Source organism: Watersipora subatra, chromosome 10, assembly GCF_963576615.1.
Source record: "Watersipora subatra chromosome 10, tzWatSuba1.1, whole genome shotgun sequence".
In the NCBI taxonomy this organism is placed as follows: Eukaryota; Metazoa; Bryozoa; class Gymnolaemata; order Cheilostomatida; family Watersiporidae; genus Watersipora; species Watersipora subatra.
The window spans coordinates 21,725,087-21,751,856 of NC_088717.1; the positions used below are offsets into that span (position 1 = coordinate 21,725,087).

The 26,770-nt window shown below is 35.9% G+C and overlaps 1 long non-coding RNA gene across 2 annotated transcripts; it reads right to left on the reverse strand.

Annotated features, from left to right (window-relative positions):
- Positions 1 to 2,954: 2,954 nt before the first annotated feature.
- On the reverse strand, positions 2,955 to 7,993 carry LOC137405829 (uncharacterized). Of its 2 annotated transcripts, none has more exons than XR_010979812.1 (3): positions 7,924 to 7,993; positions 4,699 to 4,956; positions 2,955 to 3,188 (listed from the first exon to the last, which is right to left on the reverse strand). It is a non-coding gene; the product is annotated as an uncharacterized lncRNA (long non-coding RNA). The 2 variants fall into 2 exon arrangements; XR_010979813.1 differs by lacking the exon at positions 7,924 to 7,993 and adding an exon at positions 5,194 to 5,597.
- Positions 7,994 to 26,770: the final 18,777 nt, after the last annotated feature.

Here is a 26,770-nt window from a genome sequence, read left to right on the forward strand (position 1 = left end):
CTCTTTTTAACTCAGATGTTTTCTAATGTTACTCGTGTTTTCGATACTTGGGCTACCCTTAGAGATCAAGCTTACACCAACAGTGTCCAACATTACCACAACCAGAAACTTTACCTTTTATCCATGGTTGACCAGAATTTAATCTCCGTAACAAGAAAATTGAGAGTCATACCCAAATAAAAAGCTTTAGCTCACAAGTGTCATATCTGGATTATTTATCCTTTACTGCTGAAAACATAAGCTATGCATTTTCAGGTGTGTCTTAGAACAGCCTTTGTTCACACAAAGACGCCGATGTCATGTTTGAGAACTTTGACTTACCATAGCCTAATCTCAAAGATGATTTGCAAATGAACATGGTGTGTGAAAAGTGAAATACTACCTCCATGGGTGGATAAAGAAGTACAATCATATATACAAATATGCAGAAGATTTGAATTGTCGCTTTACATCAGTTGCATCAAAACTGTAACCACCGCCTCCTAACAAGAGTTACGATAGACTTACAACTAACACAGACTTCATGCTAAAAAGGTTTTCTAAGTTCACACCTGAAATATGTTTCAAGTATCATCACTCCATTTTTAACAGAAAAGCCACGGGCTCAGATGCCATGTCTATAAAAATGTTTTTCAAAGTTTTTTAGGTTCACACCTGAGTTATGTTTCAAATAAATTTACTTCGTTTTTAATGGAAAAGCCATTGGCCCAGATGACATGTCTGTAAGAATGTTGAAAGCTACTTTCCCTTACATTAGCCATATTATTACAGACATGTTCAACTGAATCTTAATAAATGGGATATTTCAAGACTGCTGGAAACTAGCAAGGGCTCTACCTATGTTTTAATCAGAAAACTGAAATCCTAACCACTGTTGTCTTATATCTATATTGCCTATCAAATCAAAAGTATTTAAGAAAATCAAAGTAAATGTTTCCAAGATTATTTGCTAGACTCTAAGCAACTTACTTGCCTACAGTTCGGTTTCAGGAGAGGTCATACGCGCATCGATTCAGTTGAACATGTCTGTTATAATATGGCTAATGTAAGGGTAAGTAACTTTCAACATTCTTATAGACATGTCATCTGAGCCCGTAGCTTTTCTGTTAAAAATGGAGTGATGATACTTGAAACATATTTCACGTGTGAATTTAGAAAACCTTTTTAGCATGAAGTCTGTGTTAGTTATAAGTCTATTGTAACTCATGTTAGGAGGCGGTGGGTACAGTTGTGATGCAACTGATGTAAAGCGACAGTTCAAATCTTCTGCATCTCCAGCCTCCTTCACACTTTAGGCGACTTTTATCCTTTGTATATATGGTTGTACTTCTTTATCCACTCATAGGAGTAGTATTTCCCTTTTCACATACCATGTACATTTGCAAACCATCTTTGAAATTAGGCTATGGTAAGTCGAAGTTCTCAAACATGGCATTGGCACCTTTGTGTGAAAAAGGTTGTTCCAAGACACACCTGAAAATGCTTAGCTAATGTTTTCCGCAATGAAGGATTAATAGGTCAGATATGACACTTGTGTGCTAGAGCTTTTATTTCGGGGTAAGACTCTCAATTTTCTTGTTACGGAGATTAAATACTGGTCAACCATGGATACCAAATAAACTTTCTGAAAACCCACTAAACTACTCGGCTGTATCATAAGTGATTATCCTACATGGTCTAAGCATATTGATCATATCTATAGCAAGCTTTCATCAAACATGTTTTTTTCAAGGCACTTCAGTTATTTTGTAACCATAAAGACAGCACTGTTGATTTGCTTTCAGTTTGTACATTGTCATCTCATCAATGGTGTCGATATATATATCGATGCCATTGATAAGAAATATATATATATATATATATATGTGTGTATATATATACAGTGAAACTCGGATAACTCAACCTTCAAGGGACCGAGCAAAAGTGTTCGAATTATCAGAGTGTTCAAGTTATCAGAGCACTGTCACAAGTCTATGTATTCACTTATTTATTAGTAGATACATGAACATATACAAACTATAATATAAATCAAAAGCACAAATGGCTTGTTTCAAATTAAATGCTTCTAATGTAAAGTTTAAAACGTTTTTATCAAAAAGTATAGATATTTTTCTATCACTTGAGATTGGTTTGTTGTTTGAGGTGATGTTATTGCCTGTGTCAGAGTTGGAAACGGTGAAAGTTAGAGTCTGTTGCAAACAGTGTAACAAAAGGCAGCAACCACGCTAGCATTAGTGTTGGAAGCACTGACAAGCCAGCTTGGGAGTCAACGTGAGAGTCAGCGGAGATCGGAATGTAGGTCAGCGTGAGAAGCTACAGAGGTAGGAGGCCGAAGCATCAGATATGACAGCTAGGAATGCATGATTGATTGAAGCGCTGACAGGTCAGTGTGAGAAACAGCAGGGATAGGAATGCATCAGCGTTAGATACACTGGAGCGTTACGAGGACAGCATAATAGTAGCTTTGAAGCATTGCCACCCAGCTGCCACAAACAGCATACTAAATCATGTGCTGATAAAAATATTAAGCATATGAGCCCTTTAACGTATTTAACCATTACAACTGATGAGAGGCATTAACAAGCATGATAGATGTACTCCCAATTATGATTATCACCATTACGCATGAAGGAGATGTATGACCATCTACGAATCAATTATAATTGTCACCACTACATACGAAGGAGAACAATACACCACAAGAACTACCCATTATTATTTTGCAGAGTGACAACAAGCACAAGCAGGGACAGATATACATCACACCATCAACCGATAGAGTATTTACAACACTTTTATATGTATAGCTTATCTCATCATTTATTATAGATAAAATGACTTTGTGTAATCATAATATAATTGCGCATGAATTTTAATGTTATGAAAAACAAAAAAAGTTATGTAATAACTGTAGAATGCATCACATGAAATATGAATATCTATTTTGCCTTATGTTAGATAGATAACTATATGTGTAGCTGTCTCAGGATGAGTATTATAGCAAAAGCCTTTTTTTATCAGCTAGTGATGGTTTTCAGGTTATGGCCATTTTTGTAGAAAACATCGACTTAGTCTCTTAGCTTATTGACTTGTTAGCTTATTGGGATTCCCAACATCGTCATGGAATCCCAAAAAGATGACGTCAGATATCAGCTGTCAGAAAGGAATGCTGGTTGACATCGGAGTTGCTAAAAATAGACATTACAGGAATGTTGTGAGATACGCAAGAATGAACTCAAGCAGCCAATGACACTTGTCAACAATCAGAGAATGAGTATATATGGGGGAACTGGCAGCGAGCCAGAGAAAGGCAGAGCGCAACTGGCAGCGAGCCAGAGAAAGGCAGAGCGCAACTGGCAGCGAGCCAGAGAAAGGCAGAGCGCAACTGGCAACAAGCCAAATAGAAAAGGGGCGCATAGAAGGAGGCTAATATAAGCCCTATTTGCCTGCAGCAGATAGCCTGCAGAGGATAACCCTATTGAGGAGAATAAACTTACAACAGAGCAATTTTCCCCAGGAGTTGGGAAGCCAGGAAAACTACTAAACCCTGAGAAGATAGAATACATTCAGCCCCCCTGCCAGCAGAAGGAGCAATTGCTACACGCTGCTTCACTACACACATCGCAGACACGTAACTATTAAACCTAGAAAGGCCATAACCAATAGGGCTAATTACATGTATACAAGCGTAGTGTTATTTTTGCTTGCTTTGGCTAGACAGCATTGTTATTTTTGATCTGCTAAAGAAAATAGAGTTTGCAGACACTTGAGAACAAACCACTGGCACACTTTTGTTGTTATTAGATAATTGCCTACAATCAGTAGTAGGCCGTGCATCTCAATACTACTTGTGTTGAACTTTGATACTTGGGGCTCATCATTGCAATAACGAGCTACTGTCAAAACAAATTGCAACTAGGACAAAAAGGAGTGCCCATCTTCATCGATTGAGTTGTTATTTCAATTTGGCCTTATAGCAGCAGTCTGATTTTTGTGGGACAGAAGTGCCACTTTGTCTGCGGTCAAAATTTGTCTTGGGAGAAATTTAACTCAAGGTCCAGAGGCTAACCATTACACATAGAACCATAGAACCATAATATTATTACTATCAGAGAAAACACAAAAAAACAATACAGTTTTCATTATTATTTCTGAAATTATAAATTTAAAAATTTTTAAATATTATCAACTATTCTTATTATTACTGCTATAAAATAAATATTAAATATTAAATATTTAATATTAATAAGTCTTAATCTTTCTTATTTCTTAGTTTCTTATTTCAACAAATTTCTCCCCTGACAAAGTGGAGCTTGAAACCCGAGATTGACTCGAATATTTTTATTTAAAAAGATTTTTGGATTTAATTATCTAGCTTTGGATATGTTTGCGCTACTTATCTTTCATTCTTCTAGAAACATTCTTTTTGGTATTATTACCAAACAAAAAATAGCTGTATCAACTAGTTAGTACTGCTTTGAATAATTGATATATACTTTTGCATATTATATTAAGCTTATGCCATTATGAGCCGGCTACGAGAGACAGCCAAATATCTAATCGGAGTACAGTCTCCAAGAAATGGAAGGAGCAGGAACGATGCGCAAATAGAAGAGACGCAAAACATGCGGGAATCAGCAGCAGAAAAAGTAGCTGAAGAAAAAATGAAGGGCAACGAAATGACTACTGAAAACTTACAGCAACAGGAAGAGCTCCTTCAGCAAGATGAAAGCCGAGACGAGGAGGCGCATGATAAAGCAGCTGTAGACAGCGAGATCGGTTCTGATGATGAATATATTATTCGGAGCCAGACGCCTATGAGACCGAGGCTACAGATGAATGTCGATTCAGATGCCGAGACATTTTTCTATCGAGACGAATACGGAAATGAGTGCAACTGCACAGATCCTCTTGTTTCCACACCTGCAGTACGTCGGTCACCAATAGCCAGAGCACCTGCAACAGAAGTTAGTAAGGATGATGAGGAATACTCAGAGCGAGCCATGTTAGCACAACCACCCAATCGTAGAAGTGATACTACAGCCAGAAGTAAGGCGGCAGCACAAGCTAAATATAATGATTGGCTATATAGATTGACCCATGACACGCTCAGTGATGAGGATCCTCGAAATAAACATCCTAGCTACAAAGCACACATGAAAACAATGGAGCACGGACACCATGCTAACTTACCGTCGTCACCCTTAAATGTTTGCACAATTAATGAAGAAGTACCACCTCGGAGGTATAAATCATCCCCAGCTTCTAGTTACAAGGGAATGGAGTCAATACCCCGCGCCAATCAGTACACACCAATGAAAGATGCCTTGTCAATTAGCAATGAGGAAGAAAGCTCAGATGAAGAGAACTGTACATGTAGAATTATGCAACCAAACATGCGAGAGCACAGGACTAAGCGAAACTATTTTAAAATGGAGCGTAGCAGAGCAAACAAGCATGATCAGGACTTCATGAGCCAGGCAGCAGACAACTACAAGCCAATGCAAAATTACAGACAAGAGAGAATGAACACGCATGAAAATGAACAGCCAACCCGCTACGAGCAGAAACACAGAGAACAGGAAAGAGTAGATGAAGAATGCTATCAACCTCGAGCAGCAATGCGTTATAATTACTCACCCGATATAACACCAAAGAAAAGCATACTTAAATCAAAACAACATCCCATAGCTGAAGTGGACAAAGAACATGGCAGAGCATCATATCAAGAGAGGAGACAACTCCTACAAGAGCCATATTCAACAAGATATGAAAGGAGGGAACAAGAGCAGTCAGCATGGCTAGAAGAACAAAGACAGCGAGAGCTAGATGAAGAAAGATTATGCAGCAAATCACAGCAAAAATCAAAGTTGAGACAGGGATTGCACCATCCAGAAGGTCAGATTGAACATAACCAGCCACAGATGCCACTGAGAAGAAGAGGTAATCAGGAAAAAAAGACGCATAAATCAACACTTTGGCCAAATACAGCAAGCCAGAAGCATTACGGACAAAACAGCCAGCCATTGCAAGAGCAGTGGATGCCTTACTATGAACCTGACAGCTCTTTCCTAAATTATAACCAAGCCAAACAAACACATAGACTGCCTGCCAAGCAAATACATGAACTACCAATACTACCAGCGAAACAAGTCATGAAAAGAGCAGATGAGCAAACTACAAACATAATAAATGTAGCTACAAGACTACCTGAAGTAGAAAAATTCTCAAATGGACCCTCAGCAGAAACCACCTTCAGTGAATGGACAGACAATTATGAGCTGAACTGCCAAGCCTTAAGTATTCCACGAAAAAATTGGGGAAAAATACTCCCACTATATCTCACCGAAGGCGCTCTCATAACTTATCGCAATATTATAGCGAGAAATCCAACCATTAAAGAAGATTACAATATACTCACAGCTGAACTCGCTGAAGAATTTGCAGTGACAGATGGAATAGCTAACTCAGTAGACCTAAACAACAGAGTAAAACATGAGTCTGAAAGTGTTGGCAAGTACTATGCAAGCATCACTACTATGGCTAAAAGACTGTTTCCCACCATGAATGCTGATGCGCTAGACCAGATAATACTATCATCATTTGTCCGAGGCCTGCCAGTGACCTTCAAAAGAGGATTGCTGAACAACCCTAGTATTACCACAGCGGATCTTGCTTTCAAAGCAGCGCAAAGGATGGAAAAGACAAATGCTATTCTACTTAACGAGTCAGCACACGCAAATATTAGCGCAGTAAATCGTGACATACGACTGGAAGAACAGATGGAAGCAATGAAGCAAAGCCTGAAAAACCTGGAGTTGAGAGAAGCTGAGAGAGTAGCAGAGAGCAGACGTGGACAGGATAATAATAATAACTGGTACCGGCAAGCTAAAAATTACGGTAGTAATGCAACAGCCAACCCAAACTGGAGAGACAGAAGATGGAATAAGCCAATGGGTAGACAATTTTACAGCAACTATAAAAATGGCCAGGCAGGAAATTACCCAAGCAGAAGATTTGATAATCGTTGGAGAAATCAAAGAAACGCCAACTTCTCAAGAGCGCCTCAATGGCAACCATGGAGACAAAACCAGATGCAAACAGCAAGAGAACATCATCGCCAGCATGTGGGTCAATAGTTCACAATGGATGGCAGACCCATATGCAGAAACTGCAATGGCATTGGTCATCAGCACTATTTTTGTAGAGCAGGCAACTCTACACCAGAAGGACAAATGACCCAACAAAATCGCATGGTGCGCTTCCGAGACATCAGAAACCAGCCGAGGGCTGTCAACACTCTCAGTACTCATAAAGGTCAAGACACTAATATGACAGGAGGGGTAAACAATCTAAGCTCAGACCTTCATATACCAACAATCCATGCAGAAGAGAAACCTAGAGGTGCTGCAATTGAAGTAGAACAGACAACTCATCAGCACCAAGAAACGCAGACAGCTGAACTAGAGATAGAACAGACAACTATTCAGCCACAGAAAATGCAGGAAACTCATCAGTCACAGAATGAACAGACAACTCTTCAGCCACAAATAGAGCAGACAACTCTTCAGCCACAAGTAGAGCAGCCAGACTTAGAAACCATTGCCACAACAGAAACAAACGCAGTGCAGCAAGTAACAAGCCAAACAGAAAAGCATGCATCAGAAGCGCCAAAGAGCCATGAAGACAGTTATTTTGAGTTTCAACAATTGCCAAAGCATAATATTGTTCAATTTAGCACAAGACATAGAACGGAAACACTGACAACCGCTATGGAAAAAATGGCAGAACTGATTGCTGTAGCGGCCATATTTATTTTGATTTACAGCCTAATTGGAAAAGCAAATGTATATTCAGTCAATCCCATGCTATGCCATACAGAAGATTGTGCCAGATCACACCCACATTTAATACTGGACTTACCTGAAGAAATAAAGTTCCCCCAATCTAAAAATTGTACACCGGAGGTAACACTGCTGAATCTACAATTATACAAGAAGTACTACAATTGGCGAGCAATGAATATGCATTTCAAACAAAGAAGTAGACGCTATCTATCGCAACCAAAGATTAACAGGAAATATAGCGACCAGACTTTCTCAACCCGATACCTAGATCTAATGCACCCATTTTCCTTACAGACAAACCAACAACACCCAGGTGCGATAGACAACAATGCAACAACGGCAGCGCATGGCAATACATCTGAACTGTCGAGCGACATGCAATCACAATACAGAAGTTTTGGAGGAGAAAACATGCCTGAAAATATGACAACAACAAAAAGAAAGTACGAACTACGAGGCCATACGAAGAAAAAGCGGATGACGGATTATATTTATGACGATGGACCACATTATAAATTGGAGTAGCTTACAGCATCCAGCTCTACATGTATATCAACACATATTAAAGGAAAACTACATAAAAATGTTACAAAAAGAAGAACATATACTTTACAGCTTGATCCTAGAGCAAATACACAACTAGATATTTATCGACAATTGAGGACTTGCAGACGGCAGTAATTATAAGCAACTTACGTAAAACAATAAGCAAGTACATATATACGTATATCCAATATGGTTGATTGTCACGATGACATGGCGAACGCAATATATTTCCCGAATGACCTGCTCAAAATTGATAGAGCAGTGATCGACAGTCTTCAACCTGAAGCAAATTGGCTATGGGATGGAGAGTCACCTAATGAGGATTGAGAAACTGCAATACGACACGCCCCAGAGCCTACTTAACCAAAACAAAGACAGCATACAGAAGTGTGTAATGAATGTTAATGAACTGAGATGATGATCATTGTTGTGACATGCAGATAAAGACCAAAAACTAAACAGCATATAGATAGGAGATGATCAAAACAGATTCCTGCAAATGTTTAAGCCAGGGTCTGGCTTCACCTGAGGGCCGTTATGTGTCAGAGTTGGAAACGGTGAAAGTTAGAGTCTGTTGCAAACAGTGTAACAAAAGGCAGCAACCACGCTAGCATTAGTGTTGGAAGCACTGACAAGCCAGCTTGGGAGTCAACGTGAGAGTCAGCGGAGATCGGAATGTAGGTCAGCGTGAGAAGCTACAGAGGTAGGAGGCCGAAGCATCAGATATGACAGCTAGGAATGCATGATTGATTGAAGCGCTGACAGGTCAGTGTGAGAAACAGCAGGGATAGGAATGCATCAGCGTTAGATACACTGGAGCGTTACGAGGACAGCATAATAGTAGCTTTGAAGCATTGCCACCCAGCTGCCACAAACAGCATACTAAATCATGTGCTGATAAAAATATTAAGCATATGAGCCCTTTAACGTATTTAACCATTACAACTGATGAGAGGCATTAACAAGCATGATAGATGTACTCCCAATTATGATTATCACCATTACGCATGAAGGAGATGTATGACCATCTACGAATCAATTATAATTGTCACCACTACATACGAAGGAGAACAATACACCACAAGAACTACCCATTATTATTTTGCAGAGTGACAACAAGCACAAGCAGGGACAGATATACGTCATACCATCAACCGATAGAGTATTTACAACACTTTTATATGTATAGCTTATCTCATCATTTATTATAGATAAAATGACTTTGTGTAATCATAATATAATTGCGCATGAATTTTAATGTTATGAAAAACAAAAAAAGTTATGTAATAACTGTAGAATGCATCACATGAAATATGAATATCTCTTTTGCCTTATGTTAGATAGATAACTATATGTGTAGCTGTCTCAGGATGAGTATTATAGCAAAAGCCTTTTTTTTATCAGCTAGTGATGGTTTTCAGGTTATGGCCATTTTTGTAGAAAATATCGACTTAGTCTCTTAGCTTATTGACTTGTTAGCTTATTGGGATTCCCAACATCGTCATGGAATCCCAAAAAGATGACGTCAGATATCAGCTGTCAGAAAGGAATGCTGGTTGACATCGGAGTTGCTAAAAATAGACATTACAGGAATGTTGTGAGATACGCAAGAATGAACTCAAGCAGCCAATGACACTTGTCAACAATCAGAGAATGAGTATATATGGGGGAACTGGCAGCGAGCCAGAGAAAGGCAGAGCGCTACTGGCAGCGAGCCAGAGAAAGGCAGAGCGCAACTGGCAGCGAGCCAGAGAAAGGCAGAGCGCAACTGGCAACAAGCCAAATAGAAAAGGGGTGCATAGAAGGAGGCTAATATAAGCCCTATTGGCCTGCAGCAGATAGCCTGCAGAGGATAACCCTATTGAGGAGAATAAACTTACAACAGAGCAATTTTCCCCAGGAGTTGGGAAGCCAGGAAAACTACTAAACCCTGAGAAGATAGAATACATTCAGCCCCCCTGCCAGCAGAAGGAGCAATTGCTACACGCTGCTTCACTACACACATCGCAGACACGTAACTATTAAACCTAGAAAGGCCATAACCAATAGGGCTAATTACATGTATACAAGCGTAGTGTTATTTTTGCTTGCTTTGGCTAGACAGCATTGTTATTTTTGATCTGCTAAAGAAAATAGAGTTTGCAGACACTTGAGAACAAACCACTGGCACACTAGGACTAAAAGGAGTGCCCATCTTCATTGATTGAGTTGTTATTTCAATTTGGCCTTATAGCAGCAGTCTGATTTTTTGTGGGACAGAAGTGCCACTTTGTCTGCGGTCAAAATTTGTCTTGGGAGAAACTTAACTCAAGGTCCAGAGGCTAACCATTACACATAGAACCATAGAACCATAATATTATTACTATCAGAGAAAACACAAAAAAACAATACAGTTTTCATTATTATTTCTGAAATTATAAATTTAAAAAAATTTAAATATTATCAACTATTCTTATTATTACTGCTATAAAATAAATATTAAATATTTAATATTAATAAGTCTTAATCTTTCTTATTTCTTAGTTTCTTATTTCGACAAATTTCTCCCCTGACACCAGGACGTTTTTTAGATTGACATTGGCAAAACTTGATCGTTGCTGAAATGCTCAAAGAAAAGACATCTTTTTCTTTTGAGCGTTTTACCCACGATTAATTTTGCCGATCTTTCTTGAAGTTTATGGAAAGATTACCTTACTTTACCTGGGATTCGTTAAGAGCAACACTCCGAGGCAGTTCAATTAAAAGTTTTACGAGGTTTAACAGTACATTGTATATCACTCACGCTTTTTGAATGGATACTTATTGAATGTACACACGTATTCTGTGTTTAGGTCAAACGATGAATAGTTTTTGTTAGCTAAGAAAATGTATACGTTTAATAAAAACAAATTTTAAGACGTTTTAAACATTCAACATTCCGACGTTGATTCATCACGGAATCAACTTCGGAAAAATATTCGTCACGGGCTAGCCGGGTCACGCACTCAAGGATTTTCGCCACGCACATACAAAACAACATGCGATTTTTGTTTTGTATGTGCGTGGCGAAAATCCTTGCGCCCGTGGCCGGGCCAGTCCGCGCTATTCATCATATAGCAGTATAAATCAAATTTCACTAAACCTTTAGAACAGTCGTTGACAAAAATATTTTGCCGATGGAGGTAATAACGACGCTTATGGATTACGAAAAGTTGAGGTTTACCTCTATGGCTTGGAATAAAGTGATTTTCTAAAGCGATAGCAACCGTTTCGGTAGCCGTTGGGCAAAAAACAGTTCGTTATAACAGTGTTGAATTCGAGTTATATAGAGCCATTTATCATTGCGTGGGAACGGACCAAGCAAATCCAGTCGAGTTAACCATGTGTTCGCTATATCCGAGGGCGAGTTATCCATGTTTCACTGTATGTATATAAATATATATACATCTCTGTCTTACCACATCGACAGCATAAAAAAATATTCTTTGTAAAAAAATCTATCTATACTAAGAATTGTGTACTATCGATTACGTATTCCAGCTCACCGCACTTCCACCCATCACATCACAAAGTCTTTAAAGATTTTGCCTTATCCCAAATTTGCTCCATTTTGCTTTTGTGTTACAAGTCTTAAAATCCTGCATAAACTCTAGCCAGAAAATTTACATTAATCCTTCATCACATATGACAAACATTGTTTTCTATTCCGTGACACCAACATACTACGTCCACCATCGTGTGTTTCAGTTTATGAACTTTTTGTTACTTCATCCTACGACCAAACACGAGCGACGCGATTGTTTGGGCAATTTATTATAAATGCATATGCGCACACAACTCCCGAAAAATTATCCGTTAAGGGCTGTTACCAAACCTTTGTTTCCGAAATCTCAACAACAAATTTGACCATTTTTGTGTAGAGTCGTTTAAGTATAATAATGATACAAAACACATATAAACATATGTAAATATGTTACCAAGTCTTTAAAAAGTTTCCGCAATACCCTAAAACTAACCCATTTGATTGGATTATACATAAATAGACAGATTAATTTGGCCTAAAATCGAAATAAAAACTTGCCAAGCGTATTTTAATCAAAATTAAGACCGGCAAACAAAACGCTGATGAGGCCGTGAGACAGAAAGTAGAACCATTAAGTCGTACACATTTCACCAGTCAATGGCATTGTTCAATTACCCAAGGTTTCTGTAATTAACGTAGAAGTACTGATAAGTAATCGTTTCTTTTTTGCCGATTCTACCGGACTCTGACATTTTGGACACTTATAATGAGTACTGTGGTATTCCAACTGATTTCTAAAGCAGTGAAAGTAAAGGAAATGACGATTATATTTTTTTAACAATTCTTATAAGAATATTACAGTATTAAATTGTAAGAATAATTATTCGATTTTATGAGATTATTATAATATTTAGTTATAAGAATAATTATTCAAATTTACAAGATTGAAGTATATAGTGACAATACAATATGTTTCTGTTATTATTTTTAGTTGTCCTATTGCACTGTAGTGCCATTTGACTGCTAATGTTGCATTTCTCAACCGGCAGTACCCATTCTTTTTCCATTATCACTTTGGTCGTGGGCTGTATGACAGCGGAATTTCTAGTATAACTATCTGATTCCTCCGAAATACTATTAGATTCCCAACTTTCAAAACATGTTTGCTCAATTTACCTAATATTTTTTTATTTCTGTCTGTTAATTTTTCTTTATTTTGGCATGTAATAATAAACATAATTTGGTTGATGATAACCTATGCCAATGAAAAGCTGTACATACAAACATAACTCAGCTTATACATTAATTGAGATTATTAGGGTTTTGTACCTAGTTTGACAGTAAAAATGATGTGATTTTGATCAAGTATTGTGTAGAGAAGATGTTGAATTTGTTTGACTTCATGTCGATAAAAATACTACGATGCCTCTCTCTAACTATTCATGATTTGTTTTTTATTAAGTTACAATAATTGTGTGGTATTGCGCTCGAGATTGCAAAAATTTGAAATGAGATCAATTTTGTATCTGCATAAAATAGAAACGTTGTAGCTAACAGTTGGTTGCACAACGTTCTTTTGCAAAACTAAAGAGTAAGAAAGCTCACCTAATTCACACGCAACTCTTTTGTGGATGGCTATAAAAATGCTGTGCTTGAGTTTTCTATGTTTCAACAAACAAACTTCATCACTTCTAATTATTTCATTATGCACAAAATCTTTAACTAAAAAATCAGTATTTTGGCTCTAATCAACTAGTATCAAGATATCCTCACCAAAAGGGAGTTACTACTGAGCTATATTCTATACTCCTGTTCATCCAGTCATGTGTAACTTTTTTGTTTCCTTAAGCAAGCAACTTCTCCACTTTTTTTTTCTACCAGTTGTGGACTATTTGCTAAATAGACCCGCCCTTTCCATATCATAAATCAGGAATCTACATGTACTTAAGTTTATAAAAGGAACTTGTATACTATAACACAAAAAGACAGGAACCATCATCGGAGTACTGGTACCCAATACCCCAGGGCCTACTTAATTACGTTTGTTACCTAGACAACTCAGTGGTGCACCAAACACTAGACCTTGAGTAACCCACAAACTTATTAATGTGGTGCCCTGCTTGAATAACAAGAGTTGTTCTTACAGTTAGTAGTAATCCTGTTCATACAATAAATATGAAAAGCTGTGGGTTACAGCTTTTAAACTGATTTATACATGAATATAAAAAGCTAAGAAGCTTTTGTAGCACTGCTATATTCAGTTTCTGAAACTCACTGTAAAACCATAAAAACTTTTAACTTTCTTAAAAATTTTAATATTTCATACACAGTTTGACAGGGACATTTATGCCTAGGTGTTGTTTAAATATTCAAAATGGACTAATAATTTTTGATCATATAAATAGGTGTACTCTTAGTTATCTGTTCTTGGTGTTCAGTGTTCCTGAGTATTTGCATACTCAGCTCTTAAGTTTATTGAGATGTTTAAAGATTTGTTCCTAGTTTGAAGGTGAAAAGTATGTAAAGTGTTGATAATGTACTTTACTAGTTGAATTTCCTGTGTGGCACGAGTAATAAAAAAGTTTCTGCACAGAAGTTTAACTTTTAATCCGCGTATAAAGCATTTACCGCTCTAACTTTTAACTGAAGTTGTTTGTTTATTTCTGCAAACTGTGTTTATTTCTTTGTACTGTGTTCATTTTTCTGTACTTTGTTCATTTCTATGCACTGTGTTTATTTCTGTGTAATTCATATTTTACCAGCTGCAGTGCCTATTACAGCTCTATACTGATAACAATAGTTTTGTAGGCCAAGTGAGTTTAAGAATTTCATTAACGCATGAGCACGCATTTTTTTCTGGTAAAGCTTCATGCATAAAGCTAGCTGAACTGTTGAGCATGAAACCATGAAAGATTGGTATGTGTCATAAGTATGTTCAAAATTTATTCCACTGTATAGTCAATTGAACAGCATAGTGTATTGGATAAATGCCAGTTGGCCGAACTGAAAAATCAGAGTTTAAATCTAGTGTAAAGTAGATTTTTAATTTCTAAAACTTTATCGCTATAATTGCACACAAACAGATGATACAAACAAACACTGAAATTTATGTATATAGATAGAGGAAATTTAACTTAGAACATGTTGAAATTTATATGCAAACAAAATAGGAGCTTTTTAGTTCAATGCTGATTGCATTGCACTCTCATATAAACAAAAGAGTAGCATCACCCACCTCATCCACAGGCAACTGTCTGGTGGATGGCTACAAAAGAGTTTGCTTCTCTCATAACACTCTGAATCGTACTTTAACTCTGCCCAACTAACAATTTTACGTTCCCAGAACGTTTCAGGGATGTTCCAAAAAGTCCCAGAAACGTTTCATCGTAACGTTGTCACAAGATTATTTGTAGACACATTTTCAACGTTCCAGAAACGTTGTGGGAAATACATTGCTGGAACGTAACTCTCACAACGTTCCAGCAATGTTGTGGGAAATACATTGCTGGAACGTATTTCCCACACCATCCCAGCAACGTTGCGGGAAATACATTGCTGGAATGTTAGCAAATGATCTCGCATAACATTTCCACAATATTGGGAGAACATTGCGTAATATTCCACGAACATTTTTTCCATAATATTGGCTCAAGGCTATTAGCTAACATCCCAGAAAGGTTACGCCTAGAACATTGATGGGACATTAATGCGTAGGGATTTTCCAACTTAGTAGTATATAGTATTATTCTTAGCTATTACGCATCGCTTTCCGCCTTGGTTGGTTGAGCTGAAACAAAATTTATAGGCAGAAAAGTTGTTGACACATGGTTGGGCATTGGGTTCGCTCAACGAAAGTAATGATTTTATACTTATGAGCTAGTCAGACGTAGCTTTAATCTACTGTAAAATAAACTAGCACATAACACTTGAAACCAACCCAAAAAGTCCCAGAATGTGTTCAGTTGCGATGCACTCACACTGTCGCGTCATGGTATGACACTTTACTGCACCCAGAAAGCTTAATGGACCCTAGTCATTTTCGCGATATGTCTAATGAAGTGCGAAAATTGAAATTTGTAGTGAATTTTCAATTCATTTACATAAATCATTCAAAATTATCATTATTGTTTTTCATTATTTTGTTTGTTTCTATATCTGTGATAAAAAATCTATAAAATCTTTAATTTGCATCATTTTAAATAATTTTTTGTTATGAAAGGGTGACAACTTCCAAAAATTAAATCATGCGTTTTTGTACCATTTTAGCTAGAAAGTTAGTGGAAAAGGTTTGCTAATGTTATTATAACGTTGTTACAAAACATTGTTATTGAATGTCCCAGCAATGTTACAGGATTGCTACTTTGAAATTTTTGGGTGTAAACATTCACATAATATTGTTTTCTAATATATTCGGAATAGTATGGAGTTTAACCATTATGTACCATTGAACTGATGATCTGGTGCAAAATTCCTACGACATGGGGAGAATATGTTACAGAATATTCCACAAGCATGCCTTCCATGATTTTGCCTCAAAGATATTAGCTAACATCCCAGGAACGTTTTCGTCCAGAACATTAGTTGGGTGTAACTGTGTAGACAATTTCTAACATTTTGATGTTTCGCAGAATGATCCTCTAATGAATTGTGTACAATGTTACTATAATGTACCGAGCATAACCGTCGACAATATTTTTTCCTTAAGCTATACAACATTCCACCAACATTACATCTCCAAAGCAACCTAAATATATGAATGTTAACATTCAAACATTCAAAAGTAACATTCCTGAAACATTGCTGGGACAATTATTTGAATGTAAATATGATGTCACCCCATAATATTCCAGTTACATTCCAAGCCAATGTTGCATAAATGTTTGCACTCAAATATTCCAGAGTAACGTTCCTGGGACATTCATGGAACATTCATTTGAAGTTAAATATGATGTCACACCATAATATTCCAACTACATTGCAAGCCAATGTTATATGAATGTTAACGCTCGAACATTCCAGAGTAACGTTCTTGGGACATTCCTGGAACATTCATTTGAAGTTAAATATGATGTCACACCATAATATTCTAATTACATTGCAAGCCAATGCTATATGAATGTTTTCACTCGAACATTCCAGAGTAACGTTCTGGGGACATTCCTAGGACATTCATTTGAAGTTAAATATGGTGTCACACCATAATATTCTAGTTACATTGCAAGCCAATGTTATATGAATGTTAACACTCAAACATTCAAAAGTAACATTTCTGTAACATTGCTAGGACATTCATTTGAAAGTACAATTGATGTAACACCATAATGTTCTAACTACATTTCAAGCCAATGTTATATGAACATTAACCCTCGAACATTCAAAAGTAACATTTCTGAAACATTGCTGGGACAATTATTTGAATGTAAATATGATGTCACCCCATAATATTCCAGTTACATCTCAAGCCAATGTTACATGAATGTTTGCGCTCGAACATTCCAGAGTAATGTTCCTGGGACATTCCTAGGAACATTCATTTGAAGTTAAATATGATGTCACACCATAATATTCCAACTACATTGCAAGCCAATGTTATATGAATGTTTGCACTCGAACATTCCAGAGTAACGTTCCTGGGAAATTCCTGGAACATTCATTTGAAGTTAAATATGATGTCACACCATAATATTCCAACTACATTGCAAGCCAATGTTATATGAACATTAACCCTCGAACATTCAAAAGTAACATTCCTGAAACATTGCTGGGACAACTATTTGAATGTAAATATGATGTCACCCCATAATATTCTAGTTACATTGCAAGCCAATGTTACATGAATGTTTGCACTCGAACATTCCAGAGTAACGTTCCTGGGACATTCCTGGGACATTCATTAATAATGTTCTCTAACGACGTTATGATAACGTTAGCAATGTATATTCCTGTAACATTCTGCTGAACGTTATGATAATATTTTCGCACAACATTCTATGCAACGTTCCTGTGACATTGTTGGAACATAATTCTACAATGATCATCAAATAACGTTTGTAGAACGTTATGACAATGTTTGTTTAGAACGTTATTTCTGCGTAACGTTACGTTGTTAGTTGGGTGGTCACTCTCAAGCATTCTCCATAAAAATTTAGAAGGAAAATGGTTTGCAGGCGACATCACACAAAATCTACTACTACATATTTCAAAACAGGCAGGGGTTAGAAATATTTGCTAGTGTTTTGTTTGTTCATTTATTTTTATATTGATTCATTTAGTTTTTCTTTGATACATAGAAATTACTATCACATCGATGCGCAGTAAATACACATTAGCTGATAGCGCGTGAGCTGATAGCGTGTGAACTTATCTCGTGTAAACTATTTGTGCATGAGCTTAACGCTCATAAACTGATGGTGCGTGAGCTGATCGCTCGTGAGTGGATCGTGCTGGATCTGATCGCGCATGAGCTAATCGCGCACGAGTTAATCATGGGTGAGTTAATCGCGCTTGAGCTAATCAGGCGTGAGCTAATCGCGCGAACTAATTGCGCGCGAGTTAATCGCGGACAAGTTAATCGCGGGCGAGTTAATCGCGGGCGAGTTAATCTCGCGTGAGTTAATCGCGAATGAGTTAATCACGGACGAGTTAATCGCGGACGAGTTAATCGCGCGTGAATTAATCGCGCGTGAATTAATCGTGTGTGAGTTAATTGCGCGTTAGTTAATTGCGCCTGTGCTGATCGCGTGTGAGCTGATCGCGTGTGAGCTGATCGCGCGTGATGATGCTTTCTTCTTATACTATAATACTTGCACTCTATTATCTAATAATACCAATGCTGATCTTATTTTGGCTGATGATGCTGTGCATTAGAGAATACTTTTAATAACACTTTCTTAATTTGATCAGCTTAGCAAAAATTACAAGCGGGAATAATGCTCATTTCACTAACAGAATTAGCCAATGAGATGCAAGCAACGCAATAGTTTGCTGAACAAACACTGATTTTCAGGACTTAATACAGATATCATCAGAATAGTATGCTGAACACATCTGAACTCACACAGAATAAATATAGTACAATAAATATAATAGTATGAATCCTCACTACTCTGCTTTATTTAGCCGAGTTGAAGTACTCGAGTAACAAGTTGTCATTCGTAAAGTGATACCTAAAGAAACTCTAGCCAAAATTGATGCAACAGAAAAGAATATTGTAAGAGGAAAGCTTCAACATGACTTGAATTCACCTGTAAATAATGCTGAATGAACTATGAATATATTTTAGGCCAGTTCATTCTGTTTCCATGATTCTATACAGTGATGTCTGGAAAGCAGCCAGCCAGCAACTCCTCTAGAAGTGACAGTCAGCTATCAAAATTTGCTAAATTCACAAGGAATTTGTCTAAACTACTTCCACAGAGGACCCGCAAAGTGAGTGCTTATCTATGGGTGATGGGTTCCTAATTAATAATATTTTTAGAAGCTTTTAAGAACAGAAAAAAGTAATTGGTTTGGTTTATTGAGGATTCAGCTTTTTGTTATTTGTCTATTTGTTGTTTTTATTACTTGTTATTTGTCAGGTCATTAATAGAGAGATTACTATGTTAGTCATACGGCCTTCCTAGGCTGCATATAGAAGATAACTCCAAGTTAATGTATACATATAAGACTGAACAGATACATGCGATGTACCACATTCTATGATAGCTATTTTCTTTGAAGTTTTGTTACTTGGACTTGTCTAAGGTTTGTGCAGGGAATGTTATAGAACCTTAAATAGGGCAACCGATTTGATTGGTTACTGTTCTGCAACAACTCAGGTTAGTAGATGATTGGTTACTGTTCTGTAACAACTCTGATTGATAGATGATTGGTTACTGTTCTGTGACAGCTCTGGTTAATAGATGATTGGTTACTGTTCGGTGACAACTCAAGCTAATAGATGATTGGTTACTGTTCTGTGACAGCTCTAGTTAATAGATGATTGGTTACTATTCTGTTACAACTCTGGTAAATAGATGAATAGTTACTGTTCTGTGACAACTCTGGTTAATAGATGATTGGTTACTGTTCTGTGACAACTCAAGCTAATAGATGATTGGTTACTGTTCTGGGACAACTCTGGTTAATAGATGAATAGTTACTGTTCTGTGACAACTCTGGTTAATAGATGATTGGTTACTGCTTTGTTACAACTCTGGTTAGTAGATGATTGGTTACTGTTCTGTAACAACTCTGTCCGATAGATGAATAGTTAATATTCTGTTACAACTCTGGTTAATAGATGAATAGTTACTGTTCTGTGACAACTCTGGTTAATAGATGATTGGTTACTGCTTTGTTACAACTCTGGTTAATAGATGAATAGTTACTGTTCTGTGACAACTCTGGTTAATAGATGATTGGTTACTGTTCTGTGACAACTCTGGTTAGTAGATGATTGGTTACTGTTCTGTAACAACTCTGTCCGATAGATGAATAGTTACTATTCTGTTACAACTCTGGTTAATAGATGAATAGTTACTGTTCTGTGACAACTCTGGTTAATAGATGATTGGTTACTGCTTTGTTACAACTCTGGTTAATAGATGAATAGTTACTGTTCTGTGACAACTCTGGTTAATAGATGATTGGTTACTCTTCTGTAACAACTCTGGTTAATAGATGATTGGTTACTATTGAGTGTAATTTTAAAAATGAATAAATGTTTAACAAAAGCATAAGTACGCCAAGCCAACGATTCAAAGCTTTGGTTTTGGAATTTAAAGATTTGCATTGATCAATCAATTTTCTTCACTTTCTACAAGTGACAAGTGAAAATCTAAAGTCAAATCATAAATCTAATTTACTAGATAAAACTGCCAAAGAAAAATTGAAGCAAACATAGCTAGTTGAAACGATACAAAATTATAGAACGATGATTGGTGATAGCAAAAAGTTATAATTTTATTAATTGGTACATGTATTAATGAATACTAAAAATATTACTTTTAGTATACTCATTAATCTAAGCCATTGTACTGCTAGATGCTATGGATTTCAAAGAAGCCGTCAAGAACTCACTGTATTATACATACCTATATCACAAGCGCAGGAAATTACATTATAACCTCAAACAGGGAAATATAATCTGAATGTCAACTCAATAGTATATCTATAGGAGACTCAAAGTAAAAGATAAATTTACCTCCATTCTCCTATCTTCCTCTGTAGCACTTTAACCACCTGATGCCGAGAAAACTTGGAGTCACCTTCGCAGTAACTTTACAGCAATTTTTGCAATTCTGTTGTTCCTCAATAAAATGTGTCGATCTAATAATTCATTAAAGTAACGATGTTAATTAATTTAGTAAATATCAATATCCATGCAATTTAATAATAGAGTAAAATTCCTAAATTTGAGATCACAGAGAGCGAGTTTTACGAGTGATAACATTTATTACGATCTACATATACAAAAAATGTGTGCTGATGATTGGCTAATGAAGCGACCTTATATTTATCGCTCATGGACTCTTTTCAGATGTATCACTAGTTACATCACAAATGAAGCACCCGCTGGAATGTAAGCTTTTTAAAAGATGGCCTCATTCAAACGCATATATATCTCTGGACTGGATTGATCTACAGAGATAAAATGACATCAAATTGTATCTGATGTTTTAGCCCTTTGTTGGTCTTAATTTCATTAAATTGACCTTTTTGACGCAGCCACACCTTTAATGTCAGTAACAAAATATTTAGATGATTGGTTTCTGTTCTGTGACTACTCTGGTTAATAGATGATTGGTTACTGTTCTGTGACTACTCTGGTTAATAGATGATTGGTTACTGTTTTGTGACAACTCTGGTTAATAGATGATTGGTTACTGTTCTGTGACAACTCTGGTTAATAGATGATTGGTTACTGTTTTGTGACAACTCTGGTTAATAGATGATTGGTCACTGTTCTGTGATGACCCTGGTTAATGTCAGCAACAGAATATTTAGAACCATCTTATGGTTATTTAATGGCTGATTACTTATCGATGACTGCTGCCTTGCAGCAGTCATTCAGCAGGTGAACAAATTTAAAGATTGCAGACATTATTTGAACTATAGCGAGTGTGACAGTTTATAAGTCTTCAAGCCTATTCTGAACTACTCATCAGTACATCACTTTAGAATATTGCTGAAGGAAAACCTTTTTAGGGTAGCTAAACTCTACCAATGAGTTATGCTGAAGGAATATGATCATGTTTCAGGCTGGGTCTACCGCCGCGGCAAGTTCCGGAGATACGTGTGGAGAGCAACAGTCCACTGCCAGTTTGTCTGAAGATGCTGCACAGTCATTGACAGTTGATTCTACAAGAGAAGCTTCCAGCCTTTCTGAGGTACAGGTGAGACAAATGCTACTGTGTTAATATCAGAATCCCTATTATAGCCTTTTTAGGTTTTCTAGTTTTACTAGTAAAAGATCCTGCTCTCAGTTTATTCTCAAAAAGTATACTTGTGACTATAAATAGTAACATAAATTTATTTTGTTTTATGAGCACAAAACATTTATGTTTGTTTTCTAAGGAATCTATTTGCTAGTATGATAAAACATCTCCATATTTTTCAAACAAAGTATATTTTGACAACATCATTGTGCATTTTGTACAACTTGACTAGCAATAGTTTTTTTACAAAACCTTTATCCTTAACCCTTTGAACCCTAATGGCCGGTATTCCGGCATTCCCATGGCTCTGTTTACAAAAACAGTTTCTAGACAACATCGTAAACCAATCGAATAAATTTTTGCACAGGATGTCAGACGAAAAATTTCACTTCCATCTGCAAGTTTTCAAATATCTTTGTCCACATCCTTCGCTATAATAACAACTCTTTGTTAGGACGATATCACGGAAAAATAAATACGACCAGAAACAACCGCTATGCTACATGTACATACTTATATTACAGTATAAAAACTGTCCCTTCAAATTCCTCATCCATAAAAGCAAAGCATACATTAATAAGGTTTAAGGTGAAGACTTACGAGATTAGCTAATTTTTATAATTAACTTTTTAAAATTCATAATTATGTGAAGTGAGAACTTTTAGCTAGCACACTCTACAAGTTGCACATACAAGCTGGATGTTCCATGATTTAAGCAGGTTTTATTTTTAATTTACATGTAATTAGGTTTAAACAGATGACTTACAATAATAGCTAATTTATATGGACAATTTTTTAACTTTCTGGTTTGTGAGGAGGAAGAAATACTTTCTTCTTACAAATTTTCTTCTTTATCCGCAAGATATACGTACATGCCGATGGGTGTAATTCAATGACCACAGGTAGAAAGTTGATGTATGATGTATAAATTGTAATAATACTTCGTATTATAAATATTTGCCATATTGTGTAACCATAACAAAAAACATATCATATCAAACAAACATAACATATCAAACAAGTTCCTTGTTTGATATCTCCTTTCCCCAGTTCTCATCATCCGTCTTCCTTATGCTATTTCTTATGGGTATCTGAACACCAACTACAGTAGTTCTGACGGCTGCTGCGCTAGTACTTATAATAGGAACCAGTTCTTCTATCTGTAAGAAGGCACAGTTGGAGGTTGGGATAACATATTGCTTCCTGCAAGATTTAAACTCGTAACATTCAGCTTACTAGCAACACACACTAACTCCTGCACCAATCAAATGGTCTCTAGTATTCCAGAATAACTGTGCAGATACTTATTCCTTGTACGTTATCACCACACCTGATGATCTCTCACAGAACACTAGACTGCTTGGGTACTAGTAAATATTGAAATGAAGCTGACTACTACTCGATGTGTTACTAGCAATGCATTGTGGTATTTATATTACTAGGGGCACAGCATATACAGCAGGCCAGTTCTAATGCACTTATGGTATGTTCTTGTGAGTCAGTTATAATTACACTGCTGGCCAAACTCAGTTTGATAACCTGCGTTTGATACACTGGGCTCCGAGTGATCATTTCTATTGCTTTTGTCTATAAAACTGATTGTTTGTGTGTTTGTAGCAATACTTTTTTCATACATGTAAAATATTTCCTGCACAATGTAGTATCATGATTACATGTGTAAATATTGAGATATTTTATAATTCTGTCAACTAACCTTCAAGTGACCCTAATATTCATTTCCAGAACAAACCTCACGACAACAACATTTATTACATCAGACTTGCAGTAATTAAGTTGCCTGCGTGTCACTGTCCATGAATCTGGGCTATATTATTTTGCCTTTGAAGAAGTTTGAAAGTCAGCACAGTTATACATTACATGCACTATCATATGGCTTTACATTACATACACTATCGTATGATTATACATTCCATGCATTTTCATATGGTTTTACATTATATGCACTATCATATGGTTTTAAAATAACATGCACAATCATATGGTTTTATATTACATGCATTATCATATGGTTTTACATTACATGCACAATCATATGGTTTTATAGTACATGCATTATCCTAGGGTTTAAAATTACATGCATTATCCTAGGGTTTTACATTACATGCACTATCATATGGTTTTACATTATATGCACAATCATATGGTTTTATATTACATGCATTATCATATGGTTTTACATTACATGCACAGTCATATGGTTTTATACTACATGCATTATCCTAGGGATTAAAATTACATGCATTATCCTAGGGTTTTAAATTACATGCATTATCATATGGTTTTACATTACATGCATTATCATATGGTTTTACATTATATGCACTATCATATGGTTATATATTACATGCAATATCATATAGTTTTACATTACATGCATTATCACATGGTTTTACATTACATGCATTATCACATGGTTTTACATTACATGCGCAATCATATGGTTTAATATTACGTGCATTATCCTAGGGTTTTAAATTACATGCATTATCCTAGGGTTTTAAATTACATGCATTATCATATGGTTTTACATTACATGCATTATCATATGGTTTTACATTATATGCACTATCATATGGTTATATATTACACGCAATATCATATAGTTTTACATTACATGCATTATCACATGGTTTTACATTACATGCATTATCATATGGTTTTACATTATATGCACTATCATATGGTTATATATTACATGCAATATCATATAGTTTTACATTACATGCATTATCACATGGTTTTACATTACATGCATTATCACATGGTTTTACATTACATGCACAATCATATGGTTTTATACTACATGCATTATCTTATGTTTTTATATTACATGCACTATCATATGGTTATACATTACATGCATTATTAATGTTTTTACATTACATGCATTATCATAGAGTTTTATATTACATGCACTATCAAATGGTTTTATATTACATGCACTATCATATGGTTTTACATTACATGCACAATCATATGGTTTTATAGTACATGCACAACATATGGTTTTATATTACATGCACTATCATATGGTTTTACATTACATGCGTTATCATATGGTTTTACATTATATGCACTATCATATAGTTATATATTACATGCAATATCATAAAGTTTTACATTACATGCATTTTCATATGGTTTTACATTACATGTGCAATCATATGGTTTTATATTACATGCATTATCATATATGGTTTTATATTACATGCGTTATTATATGGTTTTACATTACATGCAATATCATATGGCTCTACATTACATGCACTATCATATGGTTATACATTACATGCATTATAATATGGTTATACATTACATGCACTATCATATGGTTATACATTACACGCATCATCATATGCTTTTATCAAACTTTTGTAATCACTACAGAAACATCCTATGCGACATATTACGACAAACATAACATACATAACAAGCATTCAATTTTGTATTGTGTTTCATTTTGTATCTCCTTTAGTATTTTTAAAGTCCCATGTGATGTGTATACAAATTCGGAATCATCCGCTCTTTGCCAGGTGTGATGCGTGTCAACTTTAACATGCTGCAGAGTATGCTCATTTTAATCATTAATATTAGTTATTACAACCAGACAACATTGCTTTATATTTGTTGAATCACAGTTTAGGAAATCTAATCTTTCACCTTCATTTAGCATTGACAGTTATATAATTCTGACCATATTGACTGAATGGCAGCAGTTGGTCATTGAATAGGTAATCACTTGCTGACAAATGTAGCTAAAATGTGAATAACGATGACCTACATGTAAATGTTATAAAGCATTATTTTAAATCATCATAGTGGTTAGCTATGTGTAATGGGTAGATATTAAATATTTGTGGTATCTTCCACAAACATTAACGTAAATATAACTAAACTTTGGTTGTAGCAACAAAAGCTGGTGAACATTTACAATTGTGAAATGTTTATGAAATGAACATTTCACAAGTATAATCATATGTTTGCAGGCATATGATGATCCTTTCTATCTTTATGATGCTGATGGTCAAGGTCAAGGTGAGTTAGAAGTAGAGCTGCGCCAATTTTTGTATTGAAATGGGTATCAGTGCCGATATGGGTGTTAAGTATCTGAATCGGTATTGGCTGATCTTTTCTTTAAAAAATCTGAAACTTCAGATACTTTTTACAGATCAACAATTTCGCAGAAAACAGTATGTTAGCCTGCTACACTAGTAAAATTCACCAGCTGCACGTTCCTTACTCTTTCCTACTGAATTTTGGTGTTTCATGTTTTGGGCATCATTGTTCAACAAAGTCCACCATTTTATTGTTTTAAGTTGCGATTACATTAGAATTTGGTGAAACTTAATCAGCTGGTAATTCAGAACAATCTTATATCAGAATGTTGACAAGCAACTGGCTGAATTTCAAACAGTTCCGTAACCGACTGATCATCT